A 27989-nucleotide genomic window follows, 5' to 3' on the forward strand; every position below is an offset into this window, starting at 1 on the left:
ATGACAATTCCACCTCAAAAAGGTGACCGATTATGGTCAAGAAGGCCGATAAAGATTGCCCTGAAGCCAGCCAAACCGCCTCCAAAGAAGAAAACCAAGGGTGAAAACAAAACCGCCATCGTCGAATCATCTGATGTGGATGAATCCCAAGTCGGCGAGGCATCTTCAGAGGTAAAATTTTATCTTCTTTGTCTTGACGCCCTTTGCTCTAATTTTTTCTTATATCTCTGCATTTCTATGTATAGAATGATGATAACGAAAGCCAGGATGACACCGTAGAGGTAATTTCTATTTCTTCCAACTCATCTTCTCCTTCGCCTAAGCCGGCTAGGCGGGTTTCTGGGAAAGTTCCCATGTCTCACCTGAATGCTTGTCCGGACCCTAATTTCCTCTTCAAGAAGGTGCAACACGCTTCCTTTCGGAAGACTCGAAGCCACTCAGTAGTTTTGGTGTCCGTGTTACCAGTAAAAACCGCTAGCAAGAAACGGCAAAATGAGGTACCCTATCAATGTCCACCTTCGTTTTCTTTTGGATCACAGTTGTAACTCGCTCACATTTTGAGATATTACTTTTGCAGACTTCTCCCCCTTCATCGAGGGACTCAGTGATGTCGGCCCTTCCGCCAATGATTCGTATACAAGGGTAAGTCCTTATAATACTTATGTCTTTCCTGATAATAATGATGCTTGCTTTAAGCATGATCCTCTTTTCCTTAGAGCGCAAGCGAAGAAAAGAAAAACTGGCGGCTCAACTTCCACTCCGGCTCGAGAAGTTAAAGATAACCCAGCACCGGCTCGTGCTGACCCGGCAAAAGATATATCTGATGACCGAGTTGACCTTCCAAGTTCTCCCAAGGAAGGCATGGAAGCGCCCAACCCGCCAAATCAGTTGAAGGCGGCTGAAGATCCTGACGCTGTGGTCATTACTGGTACTGGCTTCTCTAAGCCGGCTTCGGCAATCTTATCGAAGGATGTATCAACATCGTCCCATCCTTCCAGCAAACATGAGATTTCCAAGGCCAAACTTTCCCAGTATGAAAAACTTGAGTTTGATGAGCTCTGCTCCGGCTTCGCAAGTCGCCTGGAAACAAGTTATGAAATGGAGAAGAACCTGCTCCATATGTTGAAGAGTAAACATGAGGACCCTCCTCATTAGCCCCGATGGGCCGGGTCATCTTTTGAAAGATGAGCCGGGTCTTTATGTAGAAAAAACTTTTGACTTGTAACCCCCAAGGGCTGGGTCATCTTTTGAAATATGAGTCGGGTCTTGATGTGGAAAAACTTTCGACCTGTAACCCCCAAGGGCCGGGTCATCTTCTGAAATATGAGCCGGGTCTTGATGTGGAAAAACTTTCGACCTGTAACCCCCAAGGGCTGGGTCATCTTTTGAAAGATGAGCCGGGTCTTGATGTAGAAAAATCTTTCGACCTGTAAACGCCAAGGGCCGGGTCATCTTTTGAAATATGAGCCGGGTCTTGATTGTGGTATAATTTTATCTAAAAAATTATACATTAGCCCCCAAGTGTCAGGGATGTTGCTGGCAATAATTCTGAGACTTGTCCCTTGATAATATGTTGACACGAATCTCTGGCCCAAGTTGAGTCGGTGTTGGGCGACTTAAAGAAAAGTTTAGCCGACCAGCAAGACGCGCGGGCTCAAGCAGAAGAAAACTACCAGGCGATCTTACATGATATGGAAAAGCTTAAAGCCGCCAATAAGAAGTCTCAAGATGATCAGGCCACCGCGCTAAAGCGAGCGGAAATGGCTGAAACAAAACTGGAAGCCGTGCAACAAGAGCTGGCCAGTTTAAAGAAACATATCTCCAACATGACACATGTCATGTTTGGTAAGAAGGAATCCCTGGTTGTGTATCTTTTAAAAGAAAAAATTAGTGTGAAAAAAGTACTAACCATTATTGTCACTCACGCAGGCCCGAGAGCCGCCAACCTTCAGGACGACTGTATCTTGAAGTTAAAGGCGATTTACACACTGACTGAGCACCTGTACACTGGGAGCGTGCTTCCCGTGAAGGCAGTGATGGGCATCAATCAAAAAGATGCTTGGCTGCTTATCCACCCTTCTGCCTCAGATAGGTGAGCTAACCCGGTCAGCCGCCCAGAAGGGGGCGCTGACTACGTTCAGTTGGTGTTTGGCGTATGCTCCAGAACTGAAACCCGAAGAATTAGGAGCAGGCTTCCCATAGCTCAAGGATGACAAGTCAGAGTTTACTCAAGATGATTATCAGCGCGTCGTCAAGGACTCACGCTCGGCGGTGACTCAGCTAGCCGCAAGCTTGGATTTATCAAAGTACCAAGCCGCTTATGACGACAAGAACAAGAAAGTAAACCCGCCAACCTTTGTGACAACTAGCTTGACTCCTCGTCGATCCAAAAACCCTTATGATTTGGAAGCGGATCTCTCGACATTTTTGCACGATGAAGACGAATTTGCCGCTCTATCCAAGTGTAATTGGGTATTGGGCGATTTACAACGCGAAGTCGGCCAGAGCTCGAGGCAAGTTGACCCGGAGGCGCCAGCAGAATAGACCTTACAAATCTGGCCATCTGAGCCATGTAATAGGTCAATGTTGAAAACAGTCCTTTGCTTATGTCAGTTGTGGAACTCTTTTGTGATCTTTGAAAAAAAACTTGTGCCGCCCTTGGGTTGCCATGATGCTTGACCCGCCATGTCAGAAAGGATTTGATCACCAACCTGTTTGGCTAGCAAAAAGCAAATATCAAACCATCTCAATGAGTAGTGGATGATGATAAACAATAACCGACTCAAGGTGTCTTAACGAGACACAGCGAGTCTCATAAATCTGTAGAACCTTGTGGCAATGCCAGGAAGGTGATAATAAGAATTTTGTCGGCTCGTTCAAGTCGCGACAGGATAGGACGAGTTAAAAAACTCAAGTGTTACCCCAAAGGAGACTTTTTGTGTAAAAAATCTCAAGTATTTAGACCGGCTGATCTGGCGCGAGTCAAGCTTGAGTGAAGCAGGTTCAATGAACCAATGGTTCTCTATTCTCCATGTGGGGCGCTAGCCGGTACCATGCATGTTTTAACCAAGGTGAGTTCAGGGTCCATACAGCGGATTGACTGGCCAAGAGTTCATGGGTCCATATGGCGATTCAGCCAACACACAGTACAGTATAACCATTTGTAGTGCAGTAATTTTTCGCTAGCCAAATGGGTAGTTAGGCTGATCTCAGTGAGAGGAAGCCCCGAATTGACCTATGATTAGGGGAAAAACCGTTCATAGGATTGTAGAAGGGTATACGCTCTTACCACAAAATGACTTCGGAGGTGATAGCCCCCAAGTAAGCCGGCCTAATCCTCAGAATCATATAAGGCGCCCATGTTTGAATCGTGCGCTTGTAGCGACTTGATCCTCTTTGGCTTATCGATACCCAGTGTTGTAATAAGTGCATCATGGCGACTTATGCTCTCTGGTATTGATAGCGTCAATGCTTGGGCGACTTGTCGAAGAGCAGTAAGGTCACATATGGGCTATGTTCCAGGGGAGAGTTGACTCAGCCTCCGTGGTGGGCCGATCAGGCCGAAGATCTATCAAATAGTATGACCCGTTGTGAAGATTTTTGCTGACGATGCAGGGTCCTTCCCAAGGTGGTGACAACTTATGCATACCAGTGCGATCTTGGATCAACCGAAGCACTAAGTCGCCCTCCTGAAAAGCTCGGCTCTTGACCCGACGGCTATGATAACGTCGCAAGTCTTGCTGATAGATAGCCGATCGGGAGGCAGCCAAATCGCGTGCTTCCTCCAAAGCATCCAAAGAATCCTGAAGTGCCAATTCATTATCCTGTTCCACATAAGCAACGACTCGAGGCGAGTCATGCCTAATGTCAGTGGGGAGAACGGCTTCTGCTCCATACACCAAAAAGAAAGGAGTAAAGCCCGTAGAACGATTCGGGTGGTTCGAATGCTCCATAGTACCGAAGGAAACTCCTCAACCCAACACCCTGGGGTGCGCTTCAGGGGAACCATAACTCGGGGCTTTATTCCTCGTAGTACTTCCTGATTCGCCCGTTCTGCCTGCCCATTAGATTGGGGATGAGCAACTACAGACACATCAAGCCGGATGTGCTCTCGGTTGCAAAACTCCTGCATCGCCCCTTGAGATAAATTGGTGCCATTATCAGTGATAATGCTGTGTGGGTATCCAAACCGGAATATCAACTTTTTCAAGAATTTGACGGTCGTTTCTGCATCATAGGTGCCAAGAAGCTCTACTTTGACCCACTTGGTGAATTTATCAACCGCCACCAGTAGATGAGTTTTTTTATTGGATGACATCTTAAAAGGGCCAACCTTATCTAACCCCCAGACCGCGAAAGGCCAAGTGATAGGGATCATCCTTAGTTCATGAGCTGGCACATGAGCCTGTCGTCCAAAATTTTGACAGCCATCACATCGGCGAACTATCTCTTCTGCATCCGCATGAGCCGTCAACCAAAAGAATCCATGTCGGAACGTCTTGGAAACCAGGGAACGTGACCCGGCATGATGCCCGCAATCCCCGGCATGGATCTCATTCAGAATTACGCACCCTTCATCAGAGGAAACACATCTTTGAAATACCCCAGAAGTACTTCGCTTATATAACTCGCCGTTGATGATGACCATGGATTTTCTCCGAAGAACGATTTGACGGGCCAACACCTCATCCGAAGGTAACTCGCCTCGTGTGAGGTACGCCAAGTAAGGAAGAACCCATTCCGGCATAACATGGAGAGCCGCACTGGGACTCAGGATCTGGTATCGCCAACTCTTCTTCCGAGGGCAACCTCACGGAAGGATTATGCAGAATATCTAGAAAGAAATTAGGAGGAACCGGCTTACGTTGCGAGCCGAGACGCGAGAGGGCATCAACTGCTTCGTTAAGTCACCGATCGATATGATTGACTTGATAACCATGGAAATGACCCGCCACATTAGGCACAACCCTTCTGTAAGCCGCCATCAGGGGTCCCGGGAATCCCATGTACCTGAAACTTGTTGAGCCACCAGATCGGAGTCGCCAAAACATCTGACGCGTGTGAGGTTCATCTCCTTGGCGAGTCACAAACCATGAAGCAAGGCTTCATACTCCGTGGCGTTATTGGTACACAGGAACATGAGTAGTATAACATAACAGAACTTGTCTCCCTGGGGTGAAATCAACACCACGCCAGCCCCCGAGCCTTCCAATTGCCTAGACCCATCAAAATAAATAGTCCAGTACGTGAGATCAGGCCTGTCTTCCAGAATCTGCAACTCGGTCCAATCGTTGATGAAGTCGACCAATGCCTGTGACTTGATAGCCGTGCGATGCGCATACCGCACGTGGTTTGGCCCAAGCTCAATCGCCCATTTGGCGATTCGCCCCGTTGCTTCCCGGTTCTGGATGATGTCCCCAAGAGGGGCGGAGCTAACCACCGTGATAGGATGTTCTTGGAAATAATGTTTTAGCTTCTGACTCGCCATAAAGACCCCGTAAACCAACTTCTGCCAATGCGGATAACGTTGTTTGGAGAGGGTTAGCACCTCGCTGATAAAATACACCGGGCGTTGTACCAGGTATTCCTTTCCTTCTTCCTTCCGTTCGACAGCCTCTGCCACGCTCACCGCCTTGGTATTTGCCACGATGTATAAAAGCATAGGCTCCTTTTCAGTCGGGGCAGGCAGAACTGGCGGGTTGACCAGCTGCTGCTTCAGAGCTTCAAAAGCTTTGTTGGCCTCGTCTGTCCAAACAAAATGATCAGCTTTCTTAAGCAACTGATAGAGGGGATTGGCTTTCTCCTCCACGCGGCTTATAAAGGGACTCAAAGCCGCAATGCGACCCGCTATGCGTTGAACTTGATTGATATTCCTTGGTTTCCCGAGCGAAGTAATTACTTCGATTTGGTCTGGGTTGGCCTCAATGCCGCGTTCGGACACCAGAAAACCCAAAAGCTTTCTTGCGAGAACGCCAAAGACATTTGGTGGGATTAAGCTTCATCTGATGCACCCGCAGATTGTCAACGGTTTCCTTGAGATCCTCCAAGAGCGTCTCTTTCTTGCGAGATTTAACCACGATGTCATCAACGTAAGCGTGGACGTTGCGGCCGATTTGCCCGTAGAGATAGTTTTGGATACAATGCTGGTAAGTCGCCCCAGCGCTCTTGAGCCCGAACGGCATCGATACATAGCAAGAAGCCCCAAACGTGGTTATGAAAGCCGTCTTCTCCTGATCTTCCACAACCATCTTGATTTGGTGATATCTGGAGTAGGCGTCCAAGAAACACAAACGCTCGCAGCCCGCAAACGAATCAATGATTTGATCAATGCGGGGAAGGGCGAAAGGATCTTTTGGGCAAGCTCTGTTGAGGTCGGTGTAATCGATGCACATGCGGAAAGTGTCCTTCTTCTTGAGCACCAGGACCGAGTTAGCCAACCATTTAGGGTGGAAGACCTCAACGATAAATCCGGCGGCCAAAAGACGGGCGACTTCTTCTCCGATCGCCTTGCGTCGCTCCTCATTAAACCTGCGAAGATATTGCTGAATCGGCTTTGCTTTAGGGTCAACATTAAGATGGTGCTCAGCGAATTCTCTCGGTACACCAGGCATGTCAGAAGGTTTCCATGCGAAGATGTCCCAATTCTCACGGATGAATTTGATGAGCGCGCTTTCCTATTTGGGATCCAGACCCGCCCCGATAGTGAACTGCTTGGATGAATCGCCAGGAGTAAAGTCCACCATCTTAGTGTCATCGGTTGGCTTAAACTTGAGGAGTGGCTCGTCTTCAGTTGTTAGCTTCTTGAGGGGCGACATGTCCGCTGGGTCAACATTCGCTTGGTGATACTTGAGTTCTTCTACAGCGCAGGCGATTTCCTTCCTCACACTCCTTAGCTATCCTTCTGTCACCATCGACCGTGATGGGTCCCTTAGGGCCAGGCATCTTGAGTTTAAGGTAGACATAGCAGGGGCGAGCCATGAACCTGGCGTAATTCGGCCTCCCGAACAACGCATGGTAAGGGCTCTTTAACTTGACCACCTCAAATATGAGCGACTCACTCCTGTGATTGGCTGCTGTACCAAAAGCCACATTAAGTTTGACCCGCCCAATTGGATATGCCGACTTACCCGGGACGATGCCATGGAATACCGTGGTTGACGACATTAGGTCTTTTTCCAAGAGGTTCATCCTTTGAAAGGTGTCGAAATATAGTATGTTAATGTTGCTACCTTCATCCATAAGAACCTTTGAAAGGGTATATCCCTCGACTTGGGGGGCCATGACCAATGCTAAGTCGCCGTGGATGTCAATTCTGGGCGGGTGGTCCTCCCTACTCCAAGAGATAGTCTGCTCATACCAATGGAGGTACCTGGGGAGTGCCGGCTCGGACACGCTATACGTCCTGTGCTTCACTTTCTTGTCTCGCTTACAGGCACTGGTGGTGAACACATGGTATTGTCCGTTGTTCAAATGTTTGGGATTGCTACGGAACCACCATTATCATCTTGCCCCTGGGGAGCCCCCTGCGGGAGTGGCTGCTGAAACACTCCGGACGGGTTACACCGTTGCTGGTTATGCACAGGGTACTTGCCACTGCTTGGTTGCGAGCTTCCCTGAGCCGCTGGTTCAGGAAAACCGCCGAACGGGTTCTGGCATTGATTAGGCGCACCGAACTATTCCTGTCGTTGGTTCTGGTCACCGGTTTGGCCTTTCTTGAGTGCCTCCGCCCGAAATTCCTGCATTACGTAGCAATCTTCCCAAGAGTGAGTCGCCGGTCCTGCCGTCGTTGCGTGATGCAGGAAGGGGCCCTTAAGTATCTCGTTATAGTTACGCGACTTCTTGCCACTGTAACCCCTCTTCTTCTGGCGCTGGTTGCCATTGTTAGCATTGGTGTTGGCGACAAGTCCGTGGATCCTTCTCTTGCCATTTCCACCATGATTATGGTGGGCACGTCCCTAAAACCGGGAGTGATTCTTGGATGACTCGCCTTTCCTCGGCGAGTTGGCCTTGCTGCGGTCCTCTCTTGGATCTTTAGTATCGTCTGCTTTGGTGTACCGAGTGAGGGTGTCCATCCATTCGCCCATATCCTAGACCTTGCGCTTGAGTCGCCCCAGCTTCTGTACCAAGGGCTCATAGTGGCAGTTTTGCTCCAGGATCAGCACGGCCTGAGCCGCCATGATGCCATCTGACGAGTGGATGATTTTTGGAACCCGTCGCGTCCAGTGGTGGGCCGACTCATCGGGGCGCTTAACGCAATGTTGTAAGTCGACGATTGTCATTGGGCATTTGCATGTTCCTCAAAAGTTTTTGATGAAACGTTTCTTCAGTTCCGCCCAAGTCTGGATGGAGTTGGGTGGTAGGTTTTTCAACCAAGTGCGCGCCGTCCCTTCGAGCATCATTGTAAAGTACCTGCCAGAGACTGCTTCGCCCACGTCGAGCATGTCCATTGCGAGTTCGTAACTCTCAACCCATGATGCCGGCTCAAGGTCCGGGGTGTAGTTGGGCACCTTCCTTGGTCCTTTAAAGTCCTTCGTCATTCGCTCGTTGCGCAAGGCAGGGGCCAAGCATGGCACCCCGACTTGCATGACGCTTCCGCTAAGTGGTGTTGGTTGGGGATGGATATGCCATGTTGATCCTGGCCTGTCGCACCAAAGGCGTTGCGGGCAGGAGGGTCCCCATGGTCAGGCGGGTTACCCTGAGGTAGTTGTCGCAGTCCGCTGGTTATGGTGGGTTGGTCCTCCGGCCGGTTTCTAGTGCGGCTCGCCTGGGGGGTGGAGTGCAACCGATCGAGGCTGTGTAAGAATTGCGCGTTCTGGACCACCGCCATTTTCAACATGTCAACGGCGTTTCTTGCTTCTATTTCAGCCGGGGTGTTGCTATAAATCGGAAGGGATTCCAAGTGGCGAGTCGCGGCGAGCACGTTGTCCATGGGGTTGGAAAAGTGGCCCTGAGGCGTCTGGAAAAGGGGAACGTGATCATCTGCCGGCTGAGGCGGTGGGTTTGGTGGCTGAGCCGGTCCTCCCCCTGGAAAGGTTCATGCCCCGGGGGTGCACGGAGCGTCGAAAAGGCGGGTAGGGTTCAGATCAGGGGGTAAACGCCCCTGGTACCTCCTCTGATGGATAGTGTCGGACGCGCGCTGATGTCTTTCAAGTCGCCAATTCTCGGTGTTCAAACGGGCCATCTCCGCGGTGATCCGAGCTTGCCGAGTCCCAATCCTGGCGGCTTTCGCTTCTGCATCTCGCTGGTCCTTCGCCATATCATCTCGCAGTTTTGCCAACTCGGCAATTATTGTTCCTTGATTTTCTGCCGTCATAGGGGTCGCCATAATCCTCGTTATCTCTGCTGACAGGTCCACCAGGACTGCAGCTCGGCTTTTGGATGGTTCGCCAACCTCGTTGTTGCCTGCAGGGTTTTGTTGGGACTGTGTTGCCCCCGCCATGTATACGATGATCTGACGCGGGTCCAGTCGAGGACTTCGGGATCCATTGCCAGCGAAAGATCTCCGAGGCAGCCTTCATGCAGGGACTGCATTGAATTTGTGTCGCCCATGGACGACTCATCGTCAGTGTTGACCAGCGTAGTCTCCTGAGTCGCCGATCGCTCTGGTTCATCAGATCCCTACGTGAAGCCGACGAAGACTAGGCGCGTCAGGCTTGGCAGCGCAACGGGACGGACATACCTGGCCTGCTCGACGGTGTCGGTGATGATGTCCGGCTCAGGCATGGGTGCACCGACCATGCCGATGAAGATGTTGACCTTGCCGAAGGGGACTCTGTAGCCGGATTCGATTAAATCGGCCTCGGGCCCCCACAACGAGTTGTCGATGTAGTACTTTCCGCGGCGGTTCCGGGTCATGAGCCCAGCCGCGTAGCTCCCGGACCCTGGTAGGGCTCCCTTCGAGATCTCAACTCCACCGTGCGTAAGCCCCATGGTGGGCGCCAACTATCGTGGTTTTGTCACCGCAGATGTCCTAGTGAAAGGACTTAATGATGGAGCCATCGCACCTTGGTGGCATATCAAAGGGGTTGAACACGAGCGGGACTCGGATTTACCCAGGTTCGGCCCCTCATGAGGAGGTAAAAGGCTACGTCCTACTTTGTCTTGTATTGATGATGTTTCACTTACAAGGAGGGCGTAACTCGCCTGACCTAGCTTTCAATGATTTCTAACCTATCCTCTCCTTCTCAGGGACTCGCCTTTATATACAGGTCGAGCCCTTAGGGTTTACAAGAGTCCTTGCCATAACGCAAGTCATGATTCTTTCTATCTCTAAATTGTCGTGCTTTCCAAGACTGGAGAACTCCCCGATAATTGGTTCTCCACGTGGATCTTGAACTGCCATCCAGCTCGTGGGCCTACCGGGCCAAAGCTTGAATCACCAAAGGACGAGTCGCCCACTTAGTAATCCGGCACAACTAGGGCGGGTCACACCGCAGATAATATCCCCAACAGTCGGGATCGCGCGATGATTTATACCTACCAACCCTTCCCCTAGGAATATGCATTGAATGCTTTGTTTTGATTACTACTAAAACATTTGCAACAAGTATATGAGTTCTTCATGACTAATGTTGAGTCCATGGTTTAGACGCACTTTCACCTTCCACCATCACTATCTTCTTTAGTGCCGTGCAATTTTCGTCGGTGCACAAAAACCACCATTAGCCTCCCTCAAAACATCCACCATACCTACCTACTATGGCTTTTTCAAAGCCATCCCGAGATATATTTCCATGCAACTACCACCATGACATGTGCCATGCTACTACAACAAAAGACCTTCCAATGGCGCCAGCAATAGGCACGTCGACGGGAGAATACTTGGCTTGATCCTTCTGCTACGGCTACGCCTTAAGGGATTTCCTAGGCAAGTATGCAAAGGATTTCCCCCGTGGCCTTGGAGCCTTGCGTTAGTGTTCCCTCGAAGCGGAAAGGGTGATGTAGCGTAGCGGTGGTAACTATCAATCCAGGGGAGGAGTATCTCAAGATCCTGCACAAACACAAAAGCTTGCACCCAACGCTATGAAGGGGTTGTCAATCCCTTATAGATTGTTTGCCAAGTAAGAACTGAAAGCAACAAAGTAACAAAGCAAAGTAAAAGCGGAGGTGTAAACGATGGATGTGAATAGACCCGGGGGCCGTAGTGTTTACTAGTGGCTTCTCTCATGAAAGCAAGTAGACGGTGGGTGAACAAATTACTGTCGAGCAATTGATAGAACCGCGCAAAGTCGTGACGATATCTATGCAATGATTATATCCATAGGCATCACGTCTAAAACAAGTAGACCGATACTTTCTCCATCTACTACTATTACTCCACATGTCGACCGCTATCCAGCATGCATCTAGTGTATTAAGTCCATAAGAACAGAGTAACGCCTTAAGCAAGATGACATGATGTAGAGGGATAATCTCAAACCAATGATAAGAACCCCATCTTCTTACCCCTCATGGCAACTACATGATGTGTGCCTTATTGCCCCTACTGTCACTGGGAAAGGTCACCACATGGTAGAACCCAAAACCAAGCACTTCTCCCATTGCAAGAATCATAGATCTAGTTGGCCAAACAAAACCCAAAACTCGGAGAGACTTACAAGGATATCAAATCCTGCATATAAGAAATCAGCAAAGACTCAAATATATATCATAGATAATCTGATCACAAATCCACAATTCATCGGATCTCGACAAACACACCGCCAAAGAAGATTACATCAGATAGATCTCCATGAAGATCATGGAGAACTTTGTATTGAAGATCCAAGAGAGAGAAGAAGCCATTTAGCTACTAACTACGGACCCGTAGGTCTGAAGTGAACTACTCACGAGTCATTGGAGGGCGATGATGATGATGAAGAAGCCCTCCAACTCCAAAGTCCCCTCCGGCAGGCCGCCGGGAAGATTCTCCAAATGAGATCTCGCAGAAACGGAAGCTTGCGGTGGCGGAAAAGTATTTTCGAGGCTCCCCCAATTTTTTGCTGAATATTTGGGAATATATAGGCCAAGGATCTAGGTCAGGGGGTAGCCAAGCAGGCCACAAGACCTAACACCGCCGCCTCCCCCTGGTGGCAGAGTGGGAGCTTGTGGGCTCCCTCGAGCCCACCTGGCTTGGCCCAGAGGCCCCCTGATCTTCTTCCGTTGGGGAAAAAATCATTTCGGGGTTTTTAATCCGTTTCGACTTCGTTCCAAAATCAGATCTGAAAATAGTCAAAAACACAGAAAAAACAAGAACTGGCACTTGGCACTGAATTAATAAGTTAGTCCCAAAAAAAGATATAAAAGGTACATAAAACATCTAAAGAAGACAAGATAACAACATGAAACCATCAAAAATTATAGATACGTTTAAGACGTATCATGCCACAACTTCTACGTTGCCATTGCATGATCGTAAGATAGCTAGCATGATGTTTCCATTTATGTCTATGCCATGCTAGATCATTGTCACGGTACACTACCGAAGGCATTCCATATAGAGTCATCATTGCTCTAAGTTTTTAGTTGTAAGTGTAATGATGATCATTGATGGAGCATTGTCCCATGTGAGGAAATAAAAGAGGCCAAAGATGCCCACAAAAAAAAGAGGCCAAAGATGCCCACCAAAATAAATATATATATATAAAAAAAAGAGGCCAAAGAGCCCACCAAAAACGAAAGAAAAAGAGAGAAGGGACAATGCTACCACCTTTCCACGCTTGTGCATATTAAGCACCATGATCTTCATGATTGAGAGTCTCTCGTTTTGTCACCACCATATAGCTAGTGGGAAATTTTCATTATATAACTTGGCTTGTATATTCCGATGATAGGCTTCCTCAAATTTGCCTTAGGTCTTCGTGAGCAAGCAAGTTGGATGCACACCCACTAGTTTTCTTTAAGAGCTTTCACCTACTATTAGCTCTAGTGCATCATTTGTAAGGCAATCCCTACTCATTCACGTTGATATCTATTGATGAGCATCTCCATAGCTCATTGATATGCCTAGTCAATGTGACCATCTTCTCCTTGTTTGTCTTGCAACGTCCACCACACTCCACACCACTTATAGTGCTAAAACAATGGCTCACGCTCATGTATTGCATGAGAGTTGAAAAGGTTTGAGAAAGTAAAGGTGTGAAAACAATTACTTGGCCAATACCGGGGTTGTGCATGATTTAAATTCGTTGTGCAATGACGATAGAGCATAGCGAGACTATATGATTTTGTAGGGATAACTTTCTTTTGGCCTTGTTATTTTGAAAGTTCATGATTACCTTGCTAGTTTGCTTGAATTATTATTGTCTCCATGTCAATAGCAAACTATTGTTTTGAATCTAATGGATCTGAATATTCACGTCACATAATAGTAGTTACAAAGGACATCTATGCTAGGTAGCACTCCACATCAAAAATTCATTCTTTATCACTTCCCCACTTGAGGACGAGCAGGAGTTAAGCTTGGGGATGCTTGATACATCTCAAACGTATCTACAATTTTTGATGGTTTCACGCTGTTATCTTGTCAACTTTGGATGTTTTGTTTACCTTTTATATCTTTTTTGGGAATAACTTATTAACTCAGTGCCAAGCGCCAGTTCCTGTTCTTTCTGTGTTTTTGACTCTTTTCACATCCGATTTTGGAACAAAGTCCAAACAGAATAAAATCCCTGAAATAAATTTTTCCAGAACGGAAGAAGATCGGGAGGCTTGAGGGCCAAGGCAGTGGGCCCACAGGGGGCCCACAAACCCTATTGCCGCGGCCAGGGGGAAGGCCGCGGCAACCAAGCTTGTGGCCCCCTGGCACTCCCCTGCCCTAGGTCTTTGGCCAATAAATTCCCTAAAAATCCAGAAAAATTCAGGGCATCCACGAAAACACTTTTCCGCCGCCGCAAGCTTCCGTTTTCGCGAGATCTCATCTGGAGACCCTTCCCGGTGCCCTACCGGAGGGGACTTTGGAGTTGGAGGGCTTCTACCTCAACATCATCGCCTTGCCAATGACTCGTGAGTAGTCCACTTCATACCTACGGGTCCGTAGTTAGTAGCTAGATGGCTTGTTCTCTCTCTTGGGTATTCAATACAAATTTCTCCATGATCTTCATGGAGATCTATCAGATGTAATCATCTTTGGCGGTGTGTTTGTCGAGATCCTATTAATTGTGGATTTGTGATCAGATTATCTATGAATTATATTTGAGTCTTTGCTGATTTCTTATATGCATGATTTGATATCCTTGTAAGTCTCTCCGAGTCTGGGGTTTTGTTTGGCCAACTAGATCTATGATTCTTGCAATGGGAGAAGTGCTTGGTTTTGGGTTCATACCGTGTGGTGACCTTTCCCAGTGACAGAAGGGGCAGCAAGGCACGCATCATGTTGTTGCCATCAAGGGTAACAAGATGGGATTTTATCATAGATATGAGATTGTTTGTCTACATCATGTCATCTTGCGTACGGCGTTATTCTGTTCTTTTGAACTTAATATACTAGATGCATGCTGGATAGCGGTCGACGTGTGGAGTAATAGTAGTAGATGCAGAAAGTATCGGTCTACTTGTTTTGGACGTGATGCCTATAGATACAATCATTGCCTTAGATAACGTCACAAATTTGCGCGGTTCTATCAATTGCTTGACAGTAATTCGTTCACCCACCGTCTACTTGCTTTCATGAGAGAAGCCACTAGTGAACACTATGGCCCCCGGGTCTATTCACACCTATCGTTTCCACTCTCACTTTTACTTTGCTTGTTTACTTTGTTGCTTTCAGTTCTCACTTTGCAAACAATCTATATGGGATTGACAACCCCTTCATAGTGTTCGGTGCAAGCTCTTTGTGTTTGTGCAGGTACTTGAGTCTTGACGAGATCTTCCACTGGTTCGATACCTTGGTTCTCAAAACTGAGGGAAATACTTACCGCTGCTCTGCTACAGCACCCTTTCCTCTTCAAGGGAACACCAACGCAAGGCTCCAAGGACGCGGGGAAATCCTTTGCATATTTGCCAAGGAAGTCCCTAAAGGCGTAGCCGTAGCAGCAGGATTCCTGGCGATGTACCAGGGAAGGTCTGTTGTCGCAGTAGCAAGACCCTAGGGCCATAGTGTTCACTAGAGGCTTCTCTCAAAATAGCAAGTATTACCGTGGGTGAACAAATTAATGTCGAGCAATTGATAGAACCGCGCACAGTCATGACGTTACCTAAGGCAATGATTATGCATATAGTCATCACGTTCGAGACAAATAGACCGATACTTTCTACATCTACTACTATTACTCCACACATCGACCGCTATCCAGCATACATCTAGTGTATTGAGTTCATGACCAACAGAGTAACGCTTTAAGCAAGATGACATGATGTAGAGGGATAATCTCAAACCAATGATGAAAACCCCATCTTTTTTACCCTTGATGGCAACAACACGATGCGTGCCTCGCTACCCCTTCTGTCACTGGGTGTGGTCACCGCACGGTATGAACCCAAAACCAAGCACTTCTCCCATTGCAAGAATCATAGATCTAGTAGGCCAAACAAAACCAACAACTCGAAGAGAATTACAAGGATATGAAATCATGCATAAGAGAGATCAGAAGAAACTCAAATAAGATTCATAGATAATCTGATCATAAATCCACAATTCATCGGATCTCGACAAACACGCCGCAAAAGAAGATTACATCAGATAGATCTCCATGAAGATCATGCAGAACTTTGTATTGAAGATCCTAGAGAGAGAATAAGCCATCTAGCTACTAGCTATGAACCCGTAGGTTTATGGTGAACTACTCACGCATCATCGGAGAGGTCATGGTGTTGATGAAGAAGCCCTTCGTGTCCAAATCCCCCCTCCGGCCGGGTACCAGAACGTGCCCCAGATGGGATCTTGCGGAGAGAGAAGCTTGCGGCGGGGGAAAAGCGATTGCGCTGATCTCCTGATTTTTTCTAGGTCAGGGGACGTCCAGGGGCCCACAAGCCTGGATGGCGCGCCCCCTGGCCGCGGGGTGGGGGCGTGTGGGGCCCCTGAGGCTCCCCTGCCTTGGCTCCCAAGTTCCCCGATCTTCTTCCATTCCAAAAAAAATATTTTTGGGGATTTTCGTCCGTTTGGATTCCGTTTCAAAATCTCCTGCGAAAGGGGTCAAAAACATGGAAAAAACAGGAACTGGCCCTTGGCACTGAGTTAATAAGTTAGTCCCAAAAAATCTATAAAAGGCATGCAAAACATCCAAAATTTGACAAGATAATAGCATGAAACCATCAAAAATTATAGATATATTGGAGACGTATCAAGCATCCCCAAGCTTAACTCCTGCTCGTCCTCGAGTAGGGAAGTGATAAAGAATGAATTTTTGATGTGGAATGCTACCTAGTATAGTTATCCTTTGCAACTTCTTTCACGTGACATGAATGTTCAGATCCATAAGATTCAAAACAATAGTTTGCTATTGACATGAAAAGAGTAATACTTCAAGCAAATTAGCAAAGTAATCACGAACTTGCAAAATAACAAGGCCAAAGAAAGTTATCCCTACAAAATCATATAGTCTGGCTATGCTCCATCATCCTCACACAACTAATGTAAATTATGCACAACTACGGAATTGGCCAAGTAATTGTTTTCACACTCTTACTTTCTCAAACCTTTTATAACTATCATGCAATACATGAGCGCGAGCCATGGATACAACACTATAGGTGGAATAGAGTGTGGTGGTGGTTGTGAGACAAAAAGGAGGAGATGGTCACATTAACTCGGCGTATCAATAGGCTATGGAGATGCCCATTAATAGATACCAATGTGAATGAGTAGGGATTGCTATACAAGAGATGCACTAGAGCTATAAGTATGTGAAAGCTCAAGAGGAAAACTACTGGGTGTGCATCCAACTTGCTTGTTCACGAAGACCTAGGGCAATTTTGAGGAAGCCCATCATTGGAATATACAAGCCAAGTTATAAAACGAAGATTCCCACTAGAATATGGTAGTGACAAAGCAAGAAGCTCTCAATCATGAAGAACATGGTGCTAACATGAAGCACAAGTGTGGAAAAAGATAGTAGCATTGTCCCTTCTCTCTTTTTCTCTATTTTTTTTCATTTGGGCTCTTAGGCCTCTTTTTTTTCTTTTCTCTTTTTTTTTGGTTTTGGTCTCTTTGGCCTATTTTTTTTATTTCCTCACATGGGACAATGCTCTAATAATGATGATCATCACACTTTTATTTACTCACAGCTCAAAGATCACAATGATGATGACTCCATAGGAAATGGCGCCGGCAGTGTACTGGTATGTGGTACGATCTAGCATGGCGTATGACGTTGAAACATCTCGCTAGCTATCTTACGATCATGCGATGGCAATATGAGAGTGACGACACAAGTCATGAGACGAAATGGTGGGAGTTGCATCGCAATATATCTGGGAATGGCTATGAAAATGCCATAGTATGTAGGTATGGTGGCTGTTTTGACGAAGGGATTTGGTGGGTTTGTGCACCGGCGACAATTGCACGACACTAGAGAAGCTAGCAATGGTGGAAGGCGAAAGTGCATCTATACCATGGGCTCACATTAGTCATGAAGAACTCACATACTTATTGCGAAAGTTTTTATTAGTAATCGAAACAAAGTGCTAAATGCATACTACGAGGGGAAGGGTTGGTAGGCGTAAACCATAGCGCGATCCCGACCTCAACACAAAGGATGACAATCAATAGATCAATTATGCTCCGACTTCCTAACATAGCGGTTCACTATACGTGCATGCTACGGGAATCACTAACTTCAACACAAGTATCTCTAGATTCACAACACCCTACTGACATAACTCTCAATATTACCGAATCCACGTCCCAAAAGTAATTGAGAGGAATTGAAACTTATCTTTCTACTCAATGCACATGAAGATGGAGCTTTTTGCATCCTCTTTGGGTACCTAGCACATTTGGGACTACTTTTATAGCATAAGCCAACTACCAAGTCATGCACCGCCGTGCTCTAAAGATATAAGTGAAGCACAAGAGCAAAAGTATCTATCTCAAAAGATATAAGTGAAGCACTAGAGCAAAAGTATCTAGCTCAAAAGATATAAGTGAAGCACTATGAGCATTCTAGAAAAATCACGATGAGTGCATGTCTCTCTCTCTAAAAAAGGTGTGCAGCAAGGATGATTGTGACACAACAAAAAGAAAAGACTCCTAAGATACAAGACGCTCCGAGCAACACACATATCATGTGGTGAATAAAAATATAGCTCCAAGTAATGTTACCGATGGATTGAAGACGAAAGAGGGTTGCCTTCTCGGGGTATCCCCAAGCTTAGGATTTTTGGTATCCTTGAATATGGCTTGGGGTGCCTTGGGCATCCCCAAGCTTGATCCTTTCCACTCCTTATCTCTTTGTCCATGAGAACATCACCCAAAACTTGAAAACTTCACAACACAAAACTTAAACAGATACTTGTGATAACATTAGTACAAGAAAACAAACTACCACTTCTTTTGGTACTGTAGAAAACTTGAATTCTATCTATATTGATGATGTGATACTGTATTCTCACTTTTACATGGCTAGTACCCCCCGATACTAACCATAGTTTCATCAAAACAAGCAACCAACTCAACAAAAACAGAATCTGTCAAAAACCGACCAGTCTGTAGCAATATGTATACTTCGTATACTTCTGGTACCTCAAAAAATCAACAATTACGATGGCCTGGGAAAGGCGCGTATCAATCAGTAGCAACGAAATCAACTCAAAATCTCTTTCTAAATAAAAATGAAAAATCATTTCGTGAGCGAAAAGTTTCTGTCCTTTTCCAGTAGTATCAAACAACCGTTACCAAGACTAGTCATAAAGGCTTTGCTTGGCTCAAACACAAAAAGAAACAGAAAAATCACAATCACACCAGAATTATGAAAGTGTGGACGCAAGAAAACAGAAAGAAAAAGATAAATTCATTGGGTTGCCTCCCAATAAGCGCTATTGTTTAACGCCCTTAGCTAGGCATAGAAGCGATAGAATCACGTATCGTCGTCTTTGGTGCTCAAACCATAAGTGGCCCTCATCATGGATTCATAAGGCAATCTTATTTTCTTTCTAGGTAAGTGTTCCATGCCCTTACTTAAAGGAAATTGAAATCTAATATTCCCTTCCTTCATATCGATGATAGCACCGATAGTCCTTCGGAAAGGTCTACCAAGAATAATAGGGCAAGTAGGATTGCAATCAATGTCAAGCACAATGAAATCCACGGGTACATAGTTCCTATTTGCAATAATAAGAACATCATTGATCCTTCCCATGGGTTTCTTGACAGTAGAATTAGCAAGATGCAAATTAAGAGAACACTCTTCAATCTCATTAAAACCCAGAGCATCACATAATGACTTTGGAGTCGCAGAAACACTAACACCCAACTCACACAAAGCATTGTACTCATAGTTTTTTATTTTGATTTTGATGGTAGGTTCCCACTCATCATGAAGATTTCTAGGGATAGAGACTTCCAATTCAAGTTTCTCTTCAAGAGATTTATCATAGCTTCTACGATATGATCGGTAAAGGCTTTGTTTTGGCTATAACCGTGTGGAGAGTTTAACATGGATTGCATCAAAGAAATGCACTCAATCAAGGAGCAACTATCATAATTGAATTCCTTGAAATCCACGGTAGTAATTTCAATACTACTCAAAGTTTTAACGTCTTCTACTCCACTTTTAATACTTTTAGCATCAAGATAGATGGACTCCGAATCATTGGGGCACTTTTCAACCAAAGTGGATTCATATCCACCCCCATAATCATTAGGTTTGACACAAGAAAATAAAGATTCAATGGGAGTCACACCAAGCACTTTAAGATCTTTGTGATTCTCATCACGAGAACACGCCTTTTTAAGCCATTCATGTCTAGCACGAATTTGGGCGGTTGTTTCTTGGCTCTCAATCATGGAAACACGCATAGCTTTCAAAGTTTCATCCATGTTGATTTTGGGAGGAGCACATCTAACATTCAAAGCATCAACATCACAAGAAATCCTATCCACGCTCTTAGCCAAATCATCAATTTTGAGTAGTTTTTCCTCTATGGACGCATTGAAAATCTTTTGAGAGTTGATGAACTCTTTGATATTACTCTCTAGATCAGAGGGTTATCTATTGTAATTTCCATGAGTATTGTTGTAGGAGTTGCCAAATTTATTAGAGGAGTTACTAGGAAAAGGCCTAGGAACGTAGTTTCCTCTAAAAGCGTTGTTGTTGCCAAAGTTCTTCCTACCAACAAAATTAACGTCCAAGCTAGCATTGCTACTCTCAATCAAAGAAGACAAAGACATATCATTAGGATCCAAAGGAGCACTTCTACTAGCAACCAAATTCATTAACTCATCCATCTTAGCAGTCAACGAGTTAATTTCTTCTATAGCGTGTGCCTTCTTACTAGTAGGTGACCTTTCAGTGTGCCATTGAGAGTAGTTTGTCATGATGTTGTCTAAGAGCTTTGTGGCTTCCCCTAACGTGATTTCCATGAATGTTCCACCTAAGGCGGAGTCCAAGATATTTCTAGAAGCGAAATTCAAGCCAGCGTAAAAGATTTGAATAATCATCCAAAGACTCAAGCCATGAGCGGGACAATTTCTAATCATTAATTTCATTCTCTCCCAAGCTTGTGCAACATGTTCATGATCAAGTTGCTTGAAATTCGTGATATAATTACAACGAGAGATAATCTTAGCCGGCAGAAAATACTTGGATATATAAGCATCTTTGAACTTATCGCAACATGAAAGGAAAAAGCTTCAATTTAATCACGTCATTATCCACATCTTTTTTCTTTTGCATATTGCAAAGCTAAATGAAGGTATTGAGATGGGATGCGGCATCTTCACTAGGAAGGCCAGAGAATTTCTCTTTCATAACAAGATTCAGCAAAGCGGCATTGATTTCGTATGACTCGCACTAGTGGCGGGAGCAATCGGAGTACTAATAAAATCATTATTATTAGTATTTGAGAATTCACAAAGTTCGGTTTTTTCGTTCATGGTGACTTCGGCAAGCAAGCGAGCACACAAGCAAACAAAAAGCAGGCGAGAAATAGGGCGAACAAAAAAGGCAAATTGGTGAAGTGGGGGAGAGGAAAACGAGAGGCAACTGGCAAACAAAGTAAATGCAAGAGGTGAGTTTGCGACACCTACTTGGATGAGTTCTTGACTTGATCTTCCTCCCCGACAATGGCGCCAGAAATTCTGCTGCTATCCCACAGACAACAACGCCAGATATTGACATGTTGACAGAGGCTAGGCTTGCGTTGGTTCTTCCCTTGAAGGGGAAAGGGTGATGCAGCACAGGAGTAGTAAGTATTTCCCTCAGTTTGAGAACCAAGGTATCGATCCAGAAGGAGGGTCTCGTCAAGTCCAGAGTACGTGTGCAAACACAAACAAGCTTGCACCCAACGCTTCAAAGGGGTTGTCAATCCCTTCAAGATTGTTTGCAAAGTGAGATCTGAAGGCGGAAAGTGCAATAAAGTAAAAAGTGTAAGGCTGAAAATATGCTGCGGAGTAGACCCTGGGGGCCATAGTGTTCACTAGAGGGTTCTCTCAAAATAGCAAGTATTACGGTGGGTGAACAAATTACTGTCGAGCAATTGATAGAACTGCGCAAAGTCATGACGATATCTAAGGCAATGATCATGCATATAGGCATCACGTCCGAGACAAGTAGACCGATCCTTTCTGCATCTACTACTATTACTCCACACATCGACCGCTATCCAACATGCATCTAGTGTCACTACTGGAAATCAGTTTTTTTCCATCTGCCAAATCTTTGCCGTCTGCTAGCTGATGGCAAAGAGTGTCTTTGCCGTCAGCTGCCACAAAGCAGACGACACATAATTGGCTGATGGCATAGAAGGTATGTGCCATCAGCCACTTCTTTGCCGTCAGCCACAGACGGCAAAGGGCCGCACAGCAGACAGCAAAGCTGTAGGGGGGCCGACTTGACCGGGGGGACGTTAGGTCAAACTGGAGTCCCTTCTTTGCCGTCTGCTAGCGGACGACAAAGAGGCCAGAGGCAGACGACAAAGAGTCTAGACTGTTTGTCGCCCGCCAGCAGACGACAAAGCCCTAACGTCTACTAACGGCCGTCCCGCCCCCACCATGGCCTCTGTCTCTCTCTCTCTCTCACCCCCGATGCCCACCGCCGCCACCACTGCCCCCTGCCGCCGCACTGCCCCCCACCGCCGCCACCACTGCCTCCCACCGCCGCCACCACTGCCCCCTGCCGCCGCACTGCCCCCCACCGTTGCCACCACTGCCCCCACCGCCGCCACCACTGCCCCCTGCCGCTGCACTGCCACCCTCCGCCGCCACCACTGCCCCCCACCACCGCCACCACTACCCCCCGCCACTGCACTGCGCGCCACCGCCGCCACCACTGCCCCCCGCCGCCACCACTGCCCCCCGGTGCCGCGCTCCCCCCGGCGACGCCCCACTGCCCCGTCACGCCCGTCCTCCCCGCCGCCCCGACGCCCCAGCCGCCCCCGCCGGTGAGTCCCCCCATTTTTATTTTGTTTTTCCTTATTTTTATTTATGTTAAATTAGTTAGGTTAGTTTTTTAGTTTATTAGGTTAGTTAGGCTAGCTTGTTAGGTTGTTAAATTAGTTAGGTTAGTTAGTTAGCTTGGGTAGTTAGGTGGAGGAGGAGAAGAGGAGAAGAGGAGGAGGAGGAGGACGAGAAGAAAAAGAGGAGGAGAAGAGGAGAAGTAAGAGGAAAAATGAAAAGAAGGAAGAAGAAGAAGAAGAAGAGGAAGAAGAAGAGGAGAAGAAAAAAATAAGAAGGACAAGAAGAAGAAGAAGAAGAAGAAGAAGAGAAGAAAGAAATAAGAAGGAGAAGAAGTGAAGAAGAAGAGAAGAAGAGAATAAGAAAAAAATAAGAAGGAGAAGAAGAGAAAAAATAAGAAGAAGTAGAAGAAGAGGATAAAGAAAAATAGAAATATAAATAAGAGGAAGAGGAAGAAGAGGAGGAGGAGGAGGAGGAGGAGGAGAAGAAGAAGAAGAAGAAGAAGAAGAAGAAGAAGAAGAAGAAGAAGAAGAGAAGAGGAGAAGAAAGAGGAAAAATGAAAAGAAGAAGAAGAGAAAAAGAAGGAGAAGGAGGAGGAGCAGAAGGAGCCCTCCTTCTTCTCCTTCTTCTCTCCTCCTTCTTATTTTTAGCTTGTTTAGCTAATTATCCTCCAAAATGACATAATAAGCTAAAAACCTTGGTTAGCTCATGAATATTATATTCTTAGCTTATTTTCCTAAAAGATGACATAATTAGACATAATTAGAATATTTGTGTTGATCGGGTGGATTTATAAGTGATAGTTGTCTCGTCGATGTGAGGTCTGCTGTGCGAACACCTCCCCGTGAGATGTACGAGCTCCGCCCCTGCATTCGTGGGTCGGTACAAATTTCATCTCCTCCTCGCCCCTTCATTTACTGTGTCTCGGTTTCCGGATGAAACTTTCTAGATTTAGGTAATTAAATTAATTTATCAGTATGCGTGACCAGTATGCGTCTCCCGTTCGAAAGGCCGACATCTATAAATATGCATGACTTTGCATATTTATAACCGCCATCCTTTCGAATTGTCCAACATTATCCATGGACAACCCGAGTATGTGTAGATTGGGTTCCTTTTCCCGTATGCTGTGCTCTGGATCCGATGCGGAATTTTGTCAGTGCCTCCCTGTTATTCTCCGGATGCACATCCTCTATGTTTATTGCGGATACGTGTATCAGGAGAACAGCGGGGAGGTGGTACCGAAATTTTGCGTTGGATCCAAAGCACAACATGGGAAAACGAACCCAATCTACACATACTCGGCTGGGATTAGGACCTATCTTTACCTATTAGCGTGTAGGCTGCATGGACGTAATAAAAATGGCGAACCTGATTAACCGATGAATATAAATGGTAAATTATATATAAATATATTTCTTCTATCTTTAGTAGCTAGGCAAGATGAGTGATCGTGCATGGATGTATACCGGTCACCCTAGTCAGAAAGAGATGCCGAAAGAATGGTTTGTAAAAACAAAGGAATTTTTGAAAGCCGCATTCGCAAATGGACCGGAAAGAAACTATTGCCCCTATCCTGGATGCGACAACTATAAAAACACGACAGAGGCTGTAATGATTAAACACCTGCGGAGGAGGGGTTTTATGCCTAATTATACGGTGTGGACATTTCATGGTGAGACTATACAACGCACAAGAGTTGAGGTGGTCCGTCGTCGCACCGACGAGCATGGTACCGGGATCGAAGACATGGTGCAAGACTTTGATGATGCTCGGGATTCGGAAGATGAGATGGAGAAATCTGCAAAGGCCTTTTATGAAATGTTGGAGTCTTCAAAACGTCCTCTCCATGAGCACACTGAGCTCTGTCAGCTGGATGCTATTGCACAAGTAATGGCTCTGAAGGCTCAGTTCAACTTGGGAAGAGAATGCTACGACGCGATGATGACACTATTTGGACGCTTCCTACCAAATGGCCATGTCATGCCTGCAAACCTGTACCAGCCGGACAAAATACTTCATGTACTTAAGATGCCCTATGAGAAGATAGATGCATGTGAGAAAGGATGTGTCTTACTTAGGAAGGAGTATGCACACTTGGACTATTGTCCCAATTGCGAGTCTTGCAAGTATCTTGTGGTAGACAATGGTATGGGTGAGAAGAGGCAGACCAAAATCGCAGTTAGTGTTCTTCGGTATATGCCAATCGTACCAAGACTTCAACGTCTTTTCATGGTCGAAGAGACAGCCAGACAGATGACATGGCACAAATTGGGCAAAAGAACCGAACTAGATGCGGATGGGAATAAGATGGTGGTACACACATCGGATGGGGAAGCGTGGAAACATTTCGATGGATTGCATCAGGATAAAGCGGCAGATCCAATGAATCCTCGAGTTTGCATCGCCATGGATGGTTTTAATCCCTTCGGCATGACGGCAACCAAATATAGTTGTTGGTCTGTATTTGTCATTCCACTCAACCTCCCCCCGGACAGATTATGCAAAGAAAGAACATATTTCTGACGTTGATAATTCCAAGGCCCAATTATCCGGGGAAGAATATGAATGTGTACCTGCAGCCGCTTAAGGATGAACTGGAAGAAGCTTGGGATAATGGGGTCAAGATATATGATGCCGATAGAAAACAATACTTCAAAATGCATGTGTGGTACATGTACTCTATGCATGACCTGCCGGCGTATGCACTATTCTCTGGATGATGTGTGCATGGACGGTTCCCGTGCCCCCAATGCAAGGCAGCTCTTCAGTTTCATTTGTTGTAGGAGGTCAGAAGTATTCTTGCTTTGACTTGCATAGACAGTTCCTGGATCCTGACCATCATTTCAGAAAAGACAAGAAGAACTTTACCAAAGGTAAAGTTGTCAAAAACTAGGCACCACTTGCGTTGACAGGCCAACAGATCCTGGATCAGGTAAACGCCCTCGAGCCTGATCCAGAGCGTCCGGGGTATTTCACGGGGTATAATTCAAAACACGCCTGGACTCACAAGCCATGCTTCTGGGATCTGCCTTACTTCAAAGACTTCCTTCTTCCACACAATATCGACATGATGCACACTGAAAAGAATATTGGAGAGGCTATTTTTGGTACATTGTTCGAAATAGATGGGAAGACAAAGGATAATACTCAGGCTAGAGTCAATCAAGAGACACTATGTCATAGACCGTTACAAAACATGCGAGAAGGCAAAGGAAAGCAGAAGTGGTCGAAGCCAAAGGCCTGGTTCAATCTTGGAAGGCCAGCTATGAGGCAAATTATCTTGTGGGTCAAAATGAACTTGATGTTCCCCGATGGGTATGCAGCGATTCTAAAGAGGGGAGCGAGTCTTGAAAAATTAAAAATCTTTGGTCTTAAGAGTCATGATTGGCACATATGGCTAGAGTGGGTAATGCCGGTGATGTTACGTGGCTTTATTCCTGAGGATGAATGGCTAGTACTCGCAGAGCTGAGCTATTTCTTTCGTGTTCTTTGGGCGAAAGAATTGTCGCCTGGCGTGGTAGAAGACATGGAGGATTTTGCATCAGAGTTGTTGTGCAAGTTAGAGAAGATCTTTCCACCGGGCTTCTTTAATCCAATGCAGCATTTGATTTTACATCTACCGACCGAGGCAAGATTGGGTGGGCCCGTGCAAGATCGTTGGTGCTATGCATCTGAGAGGATGCAGAAGACCCTTCGAGCTAAATGTAAAAATAAGTGTAGAATTGAAGCATCGATGGCTGAGGCATTCATTACTGAGGAGGTGGCAAACTTTGTGACAGCACACTACGAAGCCAAAAATCATCATTTGCATAATCCGAAGCCTCGGCACAATGATGCAGACCCTAAAAAAGGTGGGTCCAACCTCAGCCTATTCAAAGGGAAGCTCGCACCAGCCGGTGCTTCGAAACCAATAACGTTGGATGTCGAAGAATGGCGGAACATTTCGTCGTATATCTTCAACAACCTAACAGAAGTGCGGTCGTACATCGAGTGAGTTCTCGGCACAACTGCTCTTATTCCCGGATATTTGAAACAACCGTTACGTTGCCAAATTCTCGGATGGAGCGGTGATCGAAAATGATTCTGTCGAAGAGTATGAGCTTCTGTCAAAGACAGGAGGCGGCTATCCCGGTTTCATCTCTTGGTTCAAACAAACAGTAATTATCAATAATGGACCATTTCATTTCTTGGTCTAACTTGCGGCTAATGCAACAATCATTTTGTATTAAACTTGTAGGCTAATTCAGAGTCTATGGACGCCGAATTGAGACAAGTCGCAATGGTTTTGACTATAAGGTCCGTTCATTTGAGAAATACAACATCAACGGGTATCTCTTTCATACCTTTGGCAAAGAGCTATCTATGCCCGACCGGAAATCTAAAAATTGTGGTGTCTCTGCTATCGGCGAAGGTGTTATCGAGTATTATGGAAGAGTTGAAGCAATTTATGAACTTCAATTCTATGGTGAAAACCACCGAACGTCGTAGTCTTCAAATGTTATTGGTTCCAGCCGAAGGAGACTAGAAGGACTCATGAACATATAGGACTAGTCGAAATCAATCCAAACACCCATTTAGATGTTCCCGATGTCTATATTATGGCTCAACAGGCGACCCAAGTTTTCTATCTACTGTGAGCATGCCAAACGGATAAGAATCTGGAAGGTTGGTATGTTGTTTATGAAGTGCCGCCACATGTCACACCACCTCTCCCAAATGAACAGGATTATGAACCTCACATTAACCCAGACACATATGATGGAGAAATCTTCCAAGAAACACGTCTTTCCAAGAAACGTTTCAAGAATCGGCGTGCTTCACCCAAGAACATGGTAGTAGATAGCGACAATGAGTCCGACTCCACCCCTGAGCCAGAACCAGAAGACCTGGAACTCGTAGAGGTTACTGATGCGGATGACCTGTCAATGCTTCGACGATTAGAGAAAGGCCTTTCACAACTTCACGCCGTTGAACCCGACGATCACGTCATTCATGAAGACATGCGTGATAGTGATGATGATCATGCATTTATTGATGATGATTATTAGTTTGTAAGATTCACAACTTAAATTATATATATTTTAATCTTTATTATTCATGTACATATTATTATTCATGTGAGTTATTCAATTTTTTTATGTTGTACTAATTAGTTTTAATCTTTATCATGGAAGGTCACCAGGTGTTGAAAGATAGTGGGCACTGGTCCAGAGCGCTCGACGGATTCTTCCCAGCCGCCCTGCACGAGGGGTAGTACTTCCCTTCCACCCCTATCTCTCCGTAGAGCCTTGGCAGACAGTATGTCGACACCACCCACGGGTTGTTCTTCGTCGGCGGCATTACCCACTGGGAGAGGTGCTGGTCGGGTAGGGAAGAAGGGGAAGGGTACAGGGAGAGGTGGTGGCCGCGGAAGATCCAGGAGGACTGTTGAGCCGTCCTCGCCACCACCACCAGCTCA

Source organism: Hordeum vulgare, chromosome 3H, assembly GCF_904849725.1.
Source record: "Hordeum vulgare subsp. vulgare chromosome 3H, MorexV3_pseudomolecules_assembly, whole genome shotgun sequence".
In the NCBI taxonomy this organism is placed as follows: domain Eukaryota; kingdom Viridiplantae; phylum Streptophyta; class Magnoliopsida; order Poales; family Poaceae; genus Hordeum; species Hordeum vulgare.